At 32.1% G+C, this 12453-nt stretch overlaps 1 protein-coding gene across 1 annotated transcript in view; it reads left to right on the top strand.

Moving 5' to 3' along the window:
- The first annotated feature begins 6010 nt into the window (after positions 1-6010).
- The window catches only part of LOC115885704, a 73821-nt gene continuing 67378 nt past the window's right edge, over positions 6011-12453 (top strand). Inside the window, exon 1 of the mRNA XM_030904689.1 lies at positions 6011-6339. The gene's annotated coding sequence lies outside the window, so the exon portion shown is untranslated. The remainder of the gene's footprint in view (positions 6340-12453) is intronic.

The following is a 12453-nucleotide window of genomic DNA, read 5'->3' on the forward strand; positions in this document are numbered from 1 at the left end:
TCTCTGTCCTTTTGTTCTAAGTTGTTGTCGTTAGGATGTAAAATATCGATAAAATAACCAACTTTTTTTTTATCAACTAAGGTAATATCTGGGCGATTTGCGGCAATGGTTTTATCTGTGATGATTGATGTGTCCCAGTAGAGAAGGTATTCACTATTCTCAGCTACAGGTCGAGGTATATATTTATAATATAGTTCTTTTTCACTTTTTAATTTGGTCTTCAAAGCTAATTCTTGGTGTAGTATCGCTGCTGTCAAGTTGTGTCTTTTAGTGTATTCAGTAGCGGCAATAGCTGGACATCCTGCTATGATATGTTCTCTGCTATGATATGTTCTTTTTTCTATATATTTTTGGTAATTCCTTGTTGAAATTACACCATCCTGTATCGATTATAAAACTCTCCGTCTCGGGAAAGAAGACGCCACTGCGCAGCCAAATTGTTGATAATCCATAGATTTAGTAATGATAATCTCTTACTTGCAGTTGTAAGCCTGTTAGGTGCTGTTAGAATATTTTCCGTGCAACGGTTTCGCTTTCCAAATTTCAGTTCTCTCATGTCGTGTAAGTATATTTTTGTAGTTGTACTTATTAAGTTGGAGAGCACTATATTTATCTACAACGGACACTGTTTTGTGGAAATTAGAGTTGATCCTTGTTTCTCCAAAATATTTTATAAGACCATTAACTTGTGAGCCATATGTAATAATTTAATGTTTAACAGTCCTCTGCCCCCTTGTTTGCGTTCAAGATAGAGTCTTTCGGTACAAGCTCTCGGGTGATGTTTTCTATGTTTGGTAAGTTGTACTCTTATACCTCTGTCTAGTGCATCTAGGTCAGTCGGGGACCATTTTATAACACCGAATGAACATGATATTGAGGGGATAGCCCATGAATTTATTGATTTTATGGTGTTTTTGCCATTGAGCTCAGTTTTTAATATTTTTTGTACACGCCATTTTAATTTTCTCTCAAATTCCTTCTTAGATTTTTTTTGATTGATGACTAACTGTTGTTCATAGCCTAAGTACTTATATGAATCTTCATTTAAGTACCGTAGATGGTTTTGTTCATTTATATTTTTATAACTTCTGGCTTACCCTTTTGTGCTACTAACTTTGCATATTTGTCCATCCCCAACTTCATTTTGATATCGTTGGCAAAATCATTCGTTATTTTAATCACCGAATGAACATGGTGATGAGGGGATAGCCCATGAATTTATTGCTTTTATGGTGTTTTTTGCCATTGAGCTCAGTTTTTAATATTTTTTGTACACGCCATTTTAATTTTCTCTCAAATTCCTTCTTAGATTTTTTTTGATTGATGACTAACTGTTGTTCATAGCCTAAGTACTTATATGAATCTTCATTTAAGTTCATTTGTCCATCCCCAATTTCATTTTGATATCGTTGGTAAAATCATTCGTTATTTTTAATAACCTATTAAGTTCATTTTTTTATTTTGAATAGAGTTTTAAATCATCCATATAAAATAAATGGCTTACATTATAACTGTTATCTCCATTATGAATATTATACCCCAAGCCAGATTGTTGGAGCATTCTAGACAGAGGGTTCAAGCTCAATATAAACCACAGCGGTCTCAGCGAGTCGCACTGGAAAATACCACTGCTTATTTTTATATCTCTAGTTAGAAGTGACTTATTCCCAAAGTTAATATACACAACTTTGTTTTCCAATTACTCATTGAGTTTTGTAGAAATTTGATTATATTTTTGTCTATTTTGTATAGCTTTAACACCTCCAACAACCAGGAATGTGGCACGCTGTCAAAAGCCTTTTCATAGTCTATCCAGGCTACGGCAATATTTCGATTTCGTTGTTTCGCATCCCGTGTAATTATTGTGTCGATTACCAGCGAAAATACCATTACTAACGAAAAAGAAGCCCAAGTTCCTTGTACTAAATCGGTTCTATTTCCGATTTATTACAAGGAACTTGGGCTTCTTTTTCGTTAGTATATTCTGTGGGGCTCATTAACGATGGTGGGAGCCTCCCGGGATTTACCACTGAAGGTATAACTTGTATGATACCCAAAGATGTAGATACCAAAAACGTTAAGAAATACAGGCCCATAACTTGTATGCCTACAATATATAAAATAATAACATCGATTATAGCAGAAAAAAATAGCGAACATCTAAACAATAACAATATCTTAACCGAAGAACAAAAAGGAAGTCGCAAACGTACGCAAGGATGTAAAGAACAGCTGGTAATCGACACAATAATTACACGGGATGCGAAACAACGAAATCGAAATATTGCCGTAGCCTGGATAGACTATGAAAAGGCTTTTGACAGCGTGCCACATTCCTGGTTGTTGGAGGTGTTAAAGCTATACAAAATAGACAAAAATATAATCAATTTCTACAAAACTCAATGAGTAATTGGAAAACAAAGTTGTGTATATTAACTTTGGGAATAAGTCACTTCTAACTAGAGATATAAAAATAAGCAGTGGTATTTTCCAGTGCGACTCGCTGAGACCGCTGTGGTTTATATTGAGCTTGAACCCTCTGTCTAGAATGCTCCAACAATCTGGCTTGGGGTATAATATTCATAATGGAGATAACAGTTATAATGTAAGCCATTTATTTTATATGGATGATTTAAAACTCTATTCAAAATAAAAAAATGAACTTAATAGGTTATTAGAAATAACGAATGATTTTACCAACGATATCAAAATGAAATTGGGGATGGACAAATGAACTTAAATGAAGATTCATATAAGTACTTAGGCTATGAACAACAGTTAGTCATCAATCAAAAAAAATCTAAGAAGGAATTTGAGAGAAAATTAAAATGGCGTGTACAAAAAATATTAAAAACTGAGCTCAATGGCAAAAACACCATAAAAGCAATAAATTCATGGGCTATCCCCTCAATACCATGTTCATTCGGTGATTAAAAATAACGAATGATTTTACCAACGATATCAAAATGAAGTTGGGGATGGACAAATATGCAAAGTTAGTAGCACAAAAGGGTAAGCCAGAAGTTATGAAAATATAAATGAACAAAACCATCTACGGTACTTAAATGAAGATTCATATAAGTACTTAGGCTATGAATAACAGTTAGTCATCAATCAAAAAAAATCTAAGAAGGAATTTGAGAGAAAATTAAAATGGCGTGTACAAAAAATATTAAAAACTGAGCTCAATGGCAAAAACACCATAAAATCAATAAATTCATGGCTATCCCTCAATATCATGTTCATTCGGTGTTATAAAATGGTCCCCGACTGACCTAGATGCACTAGACAGAGGTATAAGAGTACAACTTACCAAACATAGAAAACATCACCCGAGAGCTTGTACCGAAAGACTCTATCTTGAACGCAAACAAGGGGGCAGAGGACTGTTAAACATTAAATTATTACATATGGCTCACAAGTTAATGGTCTTATAAAATATTTTGGAGAAACAAGGATCAACTCTAATTTCCACAAAACAGTGTCCGTTGTAGATAAATATAGTGCTCTCCAACTTAATAAGTACAACTACAAAAATATACCTACACGACATGAGAGAACTGAAATTTGGAAAGCGAAACCGTTGCACGGGAAATATCCTAACAGGCTTACAACTGCAAGTAAGAGATTATCATTACTAAATCTATGGATTATCAACAATTTGGCTGCGCAGTGGCGTCTTCTTTCCCGAGACGGAGGGTTTTATAACCGATACAGGATGGTGTAATTTCAACAAGGAATTACCAAAAATATATAGAAAAAAGAATTTTAATATTTCACTTACATGGCCCTGATGAGGCCGTTAATTTGACGACTTAATATTTTCGTTATCGTCAAATATTTCCACTAATAGTTATGAATATGGTCTCGCCCTACTGCTTTCCAGTTATGTGCTTTTCTCACATCGCTCTCAGCAATGACACTTTTGGCCATTTCGGGAATTACATCGGCATGTTCATTTTCCAACCGGAGCCACGCTGCCTCTGAGTTGTTTAGTTTGGTTTCTTTATATCCCGGCCTATTTATATATTAATATATTTTTTGTGCCTCGTTTGCTTCTCCTTTTCTTTCTCTTTTTTCAGGATCGCTAGTTCATCGTTGCTGATTCCTCCCGTATTGATGAAGCCGGAAGGCAGAAACACTGAGTGTCTACGGGTAGTCATGTTTTAGTCATGTATCATGACTAATCTTTCTGTGGACTTGCCCAATAAATTTCTTTCTTCGTTTTTTATAGTTTCCACGATAACTTCCTTTGTTTAATATATATATATATATATATATATATATATATATATATATATATATATATATATATATATATATATATATATATATATATATATATATATATATATATATTATATATATATATATATACCAAACTAAACACTTAACAATGTTAAACCACTTAGCAAAATATAGACATATAGACACCCAAAATCTCTTTCAAATCGGAATAACGGTTCTTAGAGTATCTGAAAAATGTGTTTATTTATTTAAAGTTTGATGCCCTCTAACGGACAAAAGAAGCACTGATAGAGACACAGATTATACAGATTACAAACTTTTTTTTTTCTTTATAGTTTTTCGTGGTTCCAATTTTCGGAATCGGGCACTAGTTAGGTTCTTAGGTTAGGTTACTATTTTGCGCACATAGCACGCCCACTTATGGCCTCTAAAATTGTGCACAGCGCCTGAACGGCCCAGTTATTAGAGAGATATCGGTAAACCGAATAGCGTCATGCAGTATTTACGCGTACCTTATTTTGACAGTTACGATATGCGCGAGTCAATTTTTAACGCAACGGCCGCTAATAACGTTACCGCCTGACGTAATTTGCGGATCAATTACACCAAGCGTTTTTTAATTAAATAAATATGGTCCAAAATATGGATTCCACCTCTTCGAATATTAAAGAAAATATAAAGAGGCTTAGGTTTACAGCAGATGACGACTTAGCCCTTCTAAGAGAATTTGTTGGCTATTATAGGTCAAAGTTTTAAACCCACTGGCAGACATTGAACAATAAAAGCACTGGAAATAAGCACTTTAGCCCTTCAGTTTTAAAATACCTAGTAAACAAAACAATTTCAAAGTTTTAAATTCAAAGTTAGGTTAAGTTTAAATAGCGGACGCGACGCGAACAGAATTCTTTTCGATCCGATAACTATAAATGGAGAGAGTTAATACCACCTCACGTAAAGGAAATAACACCTGTCGTTATTAACCTCCATGCACGCCATTCGGTTTACCTATATCTCTCTATTACGCTGTTTATTCTTATTTTACGCGAGTTATTTTTTCCCATAGGAAATTTTACTCGTTTGCTTATCATCATAAAAAACAATTTTCGTACCACGAATTAGGGATAAGATTTTTATCTGTATACATATAGTATACCTAATCTGTGATAGAGGTTTGTTGAGGTGAATTGCTCGGTAAATTCTGTCCAATGAACTTATTTTGATTCTAAAAATACGTAGTAGTTCTATGTCATACCTGGGTACGTCATACAATGGGACACCCTGTATAATAGAAAAAAAAATGTGAATGTTCAAATTACAATTATAATGAAAAAAGAGTGTCACTTTTTAAGTTTAGAGTAAGATAACTTAACACAACCTTATGTTCCAACCATAAAGAAAATAATAGTAAGTAAATGGATAAAGGGAATAAGAGTAAATAAAGTAAAATCTAGCTTAAACTAAAAGCAAAACAAACATAAATTATTTTCGATAATCACTGAATATGTATTTATCCGCTACATGTAGCATGAACATCCTTTACCTTACTTTCTTCTTACACATTCAATATGAGTATGCCATCTCTTTAATGACCCTATTCACTTTTCTTTACGTATATCGCGCACATGAGCAAGGAAAATCTTTACAGATCAGTACTTTTACGAAGTCGAAGGTTTAAGCACGGTGTAACACTCATTTATAATATTCCTACGTATATGTAAAATATAAAAAAATCTCTATGTAGTGATATAAATCATAAATATATTAGATGCGAACGCAAAACTTTGGCTATTATAGGTCATTATTATTTTCTTGATCAACGGCCGCGCCGGCTGCGGAGAACAGCGCCAGTTGCTTGTTTAACAACTGTTTTGTGAAAGTGACAGTTTTATGTTTTTTCTTTGGGGACAAAATTGCAAGTTATTGATAATTACTATTAAACGAGGTAATAGTACGGCTAGTTCATATCTGAGTGCTGCAGAAATAAGTGTTCCGGTGAAGTTATTTTTAAGATTTAGTCTTCGGTGTTAATTTCTACATTCAGTGCTAACCGAAAATTGGCAAGGAGAACAATTATAAACAATTTGGAATAAGGTGCAGTTAGATTTAGTTATTTTACTTATTTATTTCAGTCTATAACCTTGACGGCATAATTTTTCTTAATCAATTCTTCAATACTTCATTGATTCCACATACCAAATAAAATTTCTTATTATTTAAATTTGGAGTTGTACACGAAAGTAAAAGTTTATTACATGATAAATAGTGTTCGCTATTTTTTCTATCATTAATTATATTATTTAGTATAGTATTACCAGAAGAAAGTTTACTAAATGCTAACCTATAATATATTATATTATTATACAATACAAAATGTATTATTAAAATAAATTATAATAGTAATTTATAATTTTGAATATTCGAGATATTCTACTAACTAATACAAATAAATATTCTTCTACTTGGCATAATTATAATCTTATAATTAACATATTAATTTAATTTATATCTACTAACATACTTACAATATTATATTGTAAGGATATTTCGGAGACATTTTCATACTTTCGTATTAAAATGTTCTATATTTTCTTGCACTTTCGATTTAACTAGAGGTGATACCAATTTGCATATGTCAAATAGGTATTCAATTCAAATACCGGGTGCGCCTCAAAAGTGGCTCACCCCTATAACTTTTTTATTTTTTTAAATAAAAAATCGAGATTTGGTATGTTAGTATATGACATAAATTAGGATTGATCGACAAACTCAATTGTTTTTGGCCACTTTCTGTTTCACCGGAAATGACTACAACTTTTGATTTTTAAATGACACCCTCGGTATTTTTTTACTTTATTCGAAAATGACATTCTGAATAGAATGACATATCATATGTCAAGTTTTTACATTTTCGCTTAATAAAAAATCATATTTTAAATTTCAATGCGCGATGGTTATGTTAAAAACACTAATTTTTAATCAAGGAGCCTTGGAAAAATAGATTTGAGAGTCTAATGTTTTTAGTATCATGTCCTGACCGGTTAAAAGATACCCAAATCGCATTTTTAATTATATCTCAATTTTTTCAAATGGAACGAGCGTGGCTCATGAGCATATTTGGAAAAAGCATTTTTTACGAATAATTTGATATCACACACTTGGTATTTGAGTCAACTTTTCGTTAAGAACCGCATGTTATAATTTCAAATAAACCATAGTCGCAAATGTCAAAAGTTGACATATGATATGTCATTCTATTCAGAATGTCATTTTCTATCGAATAAAGTAACAAAATACCGAGGGTGCCATTTAAAAATCAAAAGTTGTAGTCATTTCCAGGAAGGAAACAGGAAGCAGGAAATGACCGAAAACAAATGAATACGTCAATGTATGTCATATACTAACATACCAAATCTGGTTTTTTAAACTAAAAACGTAAAAAAGTTATAGGGGTGAGTCACTTTTGAGACGCACCCGGTATACATATGATATCCGGATTATAATGTAATATGAAACTCTAACTTCCTCACTAATTTTGAATTTTATGCAAAAAGTGATATGCAGAACAGAAGTAAATTATACAGGGTCCGGCAATAGTGCGTTGGGCATCTGTATCTTCTAGCTTCTAGAATAAAAAACTTGAAAATGTTGTTTAAGTGTAAACCTAAAGTATGTACTAGGATGTATTTCAGGTAAATATTGTAACTTTTATAGGGTGAATCAAAAAAGTGTGAGTGGATTGGGATTTTTTTTTGGAAGTGTTTGTGGATTGGGGATTGGAACACCCAATATATTATTGCATTTTTGGCTTTAAGATATGAGTAAATATATTTCGATTAGTTTCAGAGGTATTAATAAATAAATAAAAAATATATATTTTTCAGCCTTTGTTAAAAAATTACTAAAAATACAAGAACTCTCCTGAAATCAAAATTATATTAGGTATTTACTTTAGATGGTCTGTACTTAACTTTGCTATAAATATGGTTATCGTAAATTATACATATAGGATGATCAAAATTCTACGCCAAACTTAAAAATATAAAATAATTTTTCTTCGTTTTTTTAAACGGTTAAATTTAATTTCTTTTTAAATTTTTAAATTTTTTTAACACCTTGCATATCATTTTTTTCAATAGATGGAGAATTAAAAAATAAACAATTTTTGTATATAAAGTATTTCAAAATTTTTAACGGTTTTGCAGATATTCGCGGTTTTATATTTCACATAGCATTTTCCAAAGTAAATTTTTATCAAACCCACCCAATGATTTTTCGTTCGTATTTTACCGTTGAAAGAGCCATATGAAAGAATACTGCGTGTTAAATACAAAAAATCTTCATTTTTTAACTCTCCATCTAATAAAAAAAATAATATGCAGGGTGTTCCATTTAAAAAAAAACGAAGAAAAATTATTTTGCATTCTACAAAAATTGGCCTAGAATTTTGAGCATTCTGTATGATTTACGATTACAATATTTATAGAAAAGTAAGTATAGACCATCTATACAGTAAATACCTAATATAGTTTTTGTATATGTATCTAAACATTTTTTGGAAAAGGAAGGTTGAAAAATATATATTTTTTTAATTTATTTAATAATATCTCTCAAATTACCGAAATATATTTACTCATATCTTAGTACTATATAAAGTAATCTGAAAGGAAAGAACATGTTTCCCTTTGGAAACACCCTGTAAAAGATCCTCAAAAGTCTCACTGGACAAATTGGATACTTTTCTTTAAAAGTAAATACTTTTCTTTAAAATTTATCCAGTGCGACTTCTGCAGGCTTACCTATTGGATACGACAAAAACTTTAAATGCTGGAGTTGTAGGGTTTCACCTGAACAGCCAGAGAGTCTAATAAAAATAATCAAAAAACGATCAGAAATTTAAGCAACATTTATAACTTCACATTTTATAATGAAACGCACCTTTATATTTTTATTTTTTTAAAGATCCTTTTTTAAGATGGTTAAAACATTCTAATAAAGTTGCGATGAGTTTTTTTACGGCTAGTAAGCTACCTTGTACACTGTACACTTCGCACTAAAAGACGTTTCCAAAAGAACAGTGTTCGACTGCAAGGTCTGCTATTAAACATTGTCAAGCTTAAAGTATCACAACACTATTTATTTAAACCAAAAACTCGTAATACAAAACTAATTTAAACTAAAGTGTCAAAACGAACGGCAATGTCAGGAAACAAATAAATAAATGCGGCAACTTGACGTTTGTTACAGCAGAGCTACCACTTGAATCCCCAGCGCGAAATTTAAATTCCAGTTAGTCAGCACTGCGTCAAATATGTCCATCGTTGGCAACAATAAATTTAAAAATCGCGCCCTCGATTACGTAACTAAAAGCTTAATTGATATGAAATATAGGTATAATACTAAATATCTTTTTAAACCCTGTACATAGGGGCAGAGTAAATTATTTTGTCCAACAGCCACTACTTATACAGACATTACTCACATGCATGTGTCGTAGTCTCATAGTGTATTCCGTCTTTTCATGAATGTCCTAGTCACTTAATGAAAAAAACTAACCTAATAACATAACTAAACTGCTAACCTAACCGACGCTTCATGAAGTGACCTAGGATCTTCATGAAAAGACGGAATACACTATGTGACTACGACATATACATGCATATAAAATAAATAACACACGCGTCAGTTTTTGAAGTTATAACAAACTAGTGTGTTATAACTTCAAAGCCACACCATTTTATAGAAATTATTAAACTTTATTCATAAATTACTAATTCAATTATTTATTTAAATTAATATTAACATTAAATGAAATTAATACTAAAAATAATAATAATTTAATACTTAGTCCATAAGAATGATGGAACAAATTTCTTCTGTAGTTCAAACAAGTAAGCAAGCAAGATAGTTTCGTTTATACCTTTGACATGTTTTACTTTCATCTTGCTTTCATCCACTCTTCAACTTCAAACGCCTTGAATTTCCTATCATATACGCCACGAGACATTTCTGGCACTATTTGTGTTGTAGCCGCCTCTGCCTGGTTAATAATTTCTTGCAGAAGATCTTCCTGAATCATTTTTCTTTAAAATCTGACTTGCTGGTTGATAATTCACTATTTTATCGTTAAAAAATTGCGATTTATCTACGATGACGTCTTAATGTCAGTGGTATTATTTATTACTTACAAAAAACAAAACGCACATCTATATTGCTTAGTAACATAAACGCACCCTGATAATTTATTAATTCGCAACAATGCAGAAGGTTTGCGCTTGCCACAGGGGCGGATCGTGAATTTGTGGGGCCCTGGGCTGAAACTACTTAGGGGCCTACATAAGTACTCAACTAATAGCCATATCAAAAAACTGTTTCTATAATGATATATTATTATTCTTCTTCTTTACGTGCCGTCTCTTTCGTGGAGGTTGGCGATCACATTGGCAAAATCTTCACGATTCAACAGTTCCCACCTATGGGTCTATTGTTTTTCACTTGGGGCCTGAGGGGCCCCTTGTAACCTCCTCGGGGCCCTGGGCTGCAGCCCAAACAGCACATTGGTAGATCTTCACGATTCTCGGCTTGCCAGCGATTGGGAAAAGTACTTGCCTTCCGTCTTTGATGTACATCTTAACGAAGCTAAGTTCGTATTGACCGTACTCTTCGTACACAACAAAATCTTACCCAACTATCGAAATTTGCCAGCCGTAGTATGTTTCATGTCTCAGATATACACACTAAGTATGATAAATAACTTATTATAATATATTGAGCAATTCTAATTCTCTGCCTATTCTGATGTACACTTTTTATAGTTTAAATGAGAGCAAAGATGCCATCGACGTCATTGATTTCTCCTTCAAATTCTTATTTAATTTTTATTTCGTGTAGTTACTCTTTTTGCGGATGAGGTCGTGAGTCGTGTGTCAGTTCCGTGATGCGATTCGAGAAGTTTCTAATAGACATACATATTACAATAAGAACTGACATGCCTAGCGTATCTTCATTCAGATTTCTTCTGGCGAAGTGATTTGCAATTATAATTTAAGAAATACACCTGTGAATTTATAAAAAAAATATTCTTTTTTATTACCTTTTTGAGATTTGAAAGATAAAGAAATATTCAAGCGTTGAAACCAATTTTGCCTAGATTTTAAATCACCAAAACTATATTTAAATTATTTCAGTGTTGTTAATTTTATTATTTTACAATTATGGTAGTGATTTTTCTTAATGACCATCCGAGTAGAGCAAAATCTATTATGCAAAAGAAACAGTAATCTGCTTTGCCAACAAAATCTTATTAGGCATAGAATTGTATCTTTTTTATTTGTATGAATAGGCAGGGGCGGACACAGGAATTGGGGGGGGGGGGTTGGCAATAGCAAGTAATGTAGAATATGCTTTTTAGGGAGCCATTTTTAACCCAATAGTCTCATAATTTCATTAGATATTTTCACTGAATAATTCAACTTATTTTAAATTTATAAGTTAAATACAAATGTCTACAATATTGGAAGATTGAAAAAGTTAGCCAGAATATCAGAACAAGTTGGAACAGTTATTCTTGGTTAGAATATTTATGAAACAAAGTTATTATATTGTAAAACAGTCAGTTGAACAAATATTACTATTAGTCTGGTGTTAGCCCAATTTCTAAACAAACTAATATTATACTATGTGACATAGAAATTGCAACACCCAGTATCTGCTTAGTTATATTTATAACGTTTTGTCGGTTGATTGCTTACATGAAATGTAGTAAACGATAACATTTTTATCCCAGTCAAGTATTTTAACATACCAACATTTATTTAATTAAAAATAATCAGATTTTATTTTATTATTTTTGAAGTGAAACTTCTTCACGCGCGTTGAAAGTATGAATTCAAGGCCGTGACACACGAGCTAGTGAGATGACACGCCAGTGATATCGAAAAGTGGTAACAATAGAAAAAATGTTATGCCAATGAGGAAGTTGAGATGGGTCTTTGGAGCGTCGTATCTCGGGCCTTATGTGAACTAGGGGGCTGAAACTCGCAATATACACTACTCAAAACAATTATCGCATATTTGAATAAAAGTAATTTATTACATATTTCTTCATGCATAAACAATACATTCTTATGGAGCCGATCGGCCCAATATTTGATTACATGTCTTAGGCGATACGTTGATAGGCAATTTTTAATCGGCCGACAATTTAGT

This window comes from Sitophilus oryzae, unplaced genomic scaffold (assembly GCF_002938485.1).
Source record: "Sitophilus oryzae breed Bouriz unplaced genomic scaffold, Soryzae_2.0 scaffold_41_pilon_pilon, whole genome shotgun sequence".
NCBI lineage: Eukaryota > Metazoa > Arthropoda > Insecta > Coleoptera > Curculionidae > Sitophilus > Sitophilus oryzae.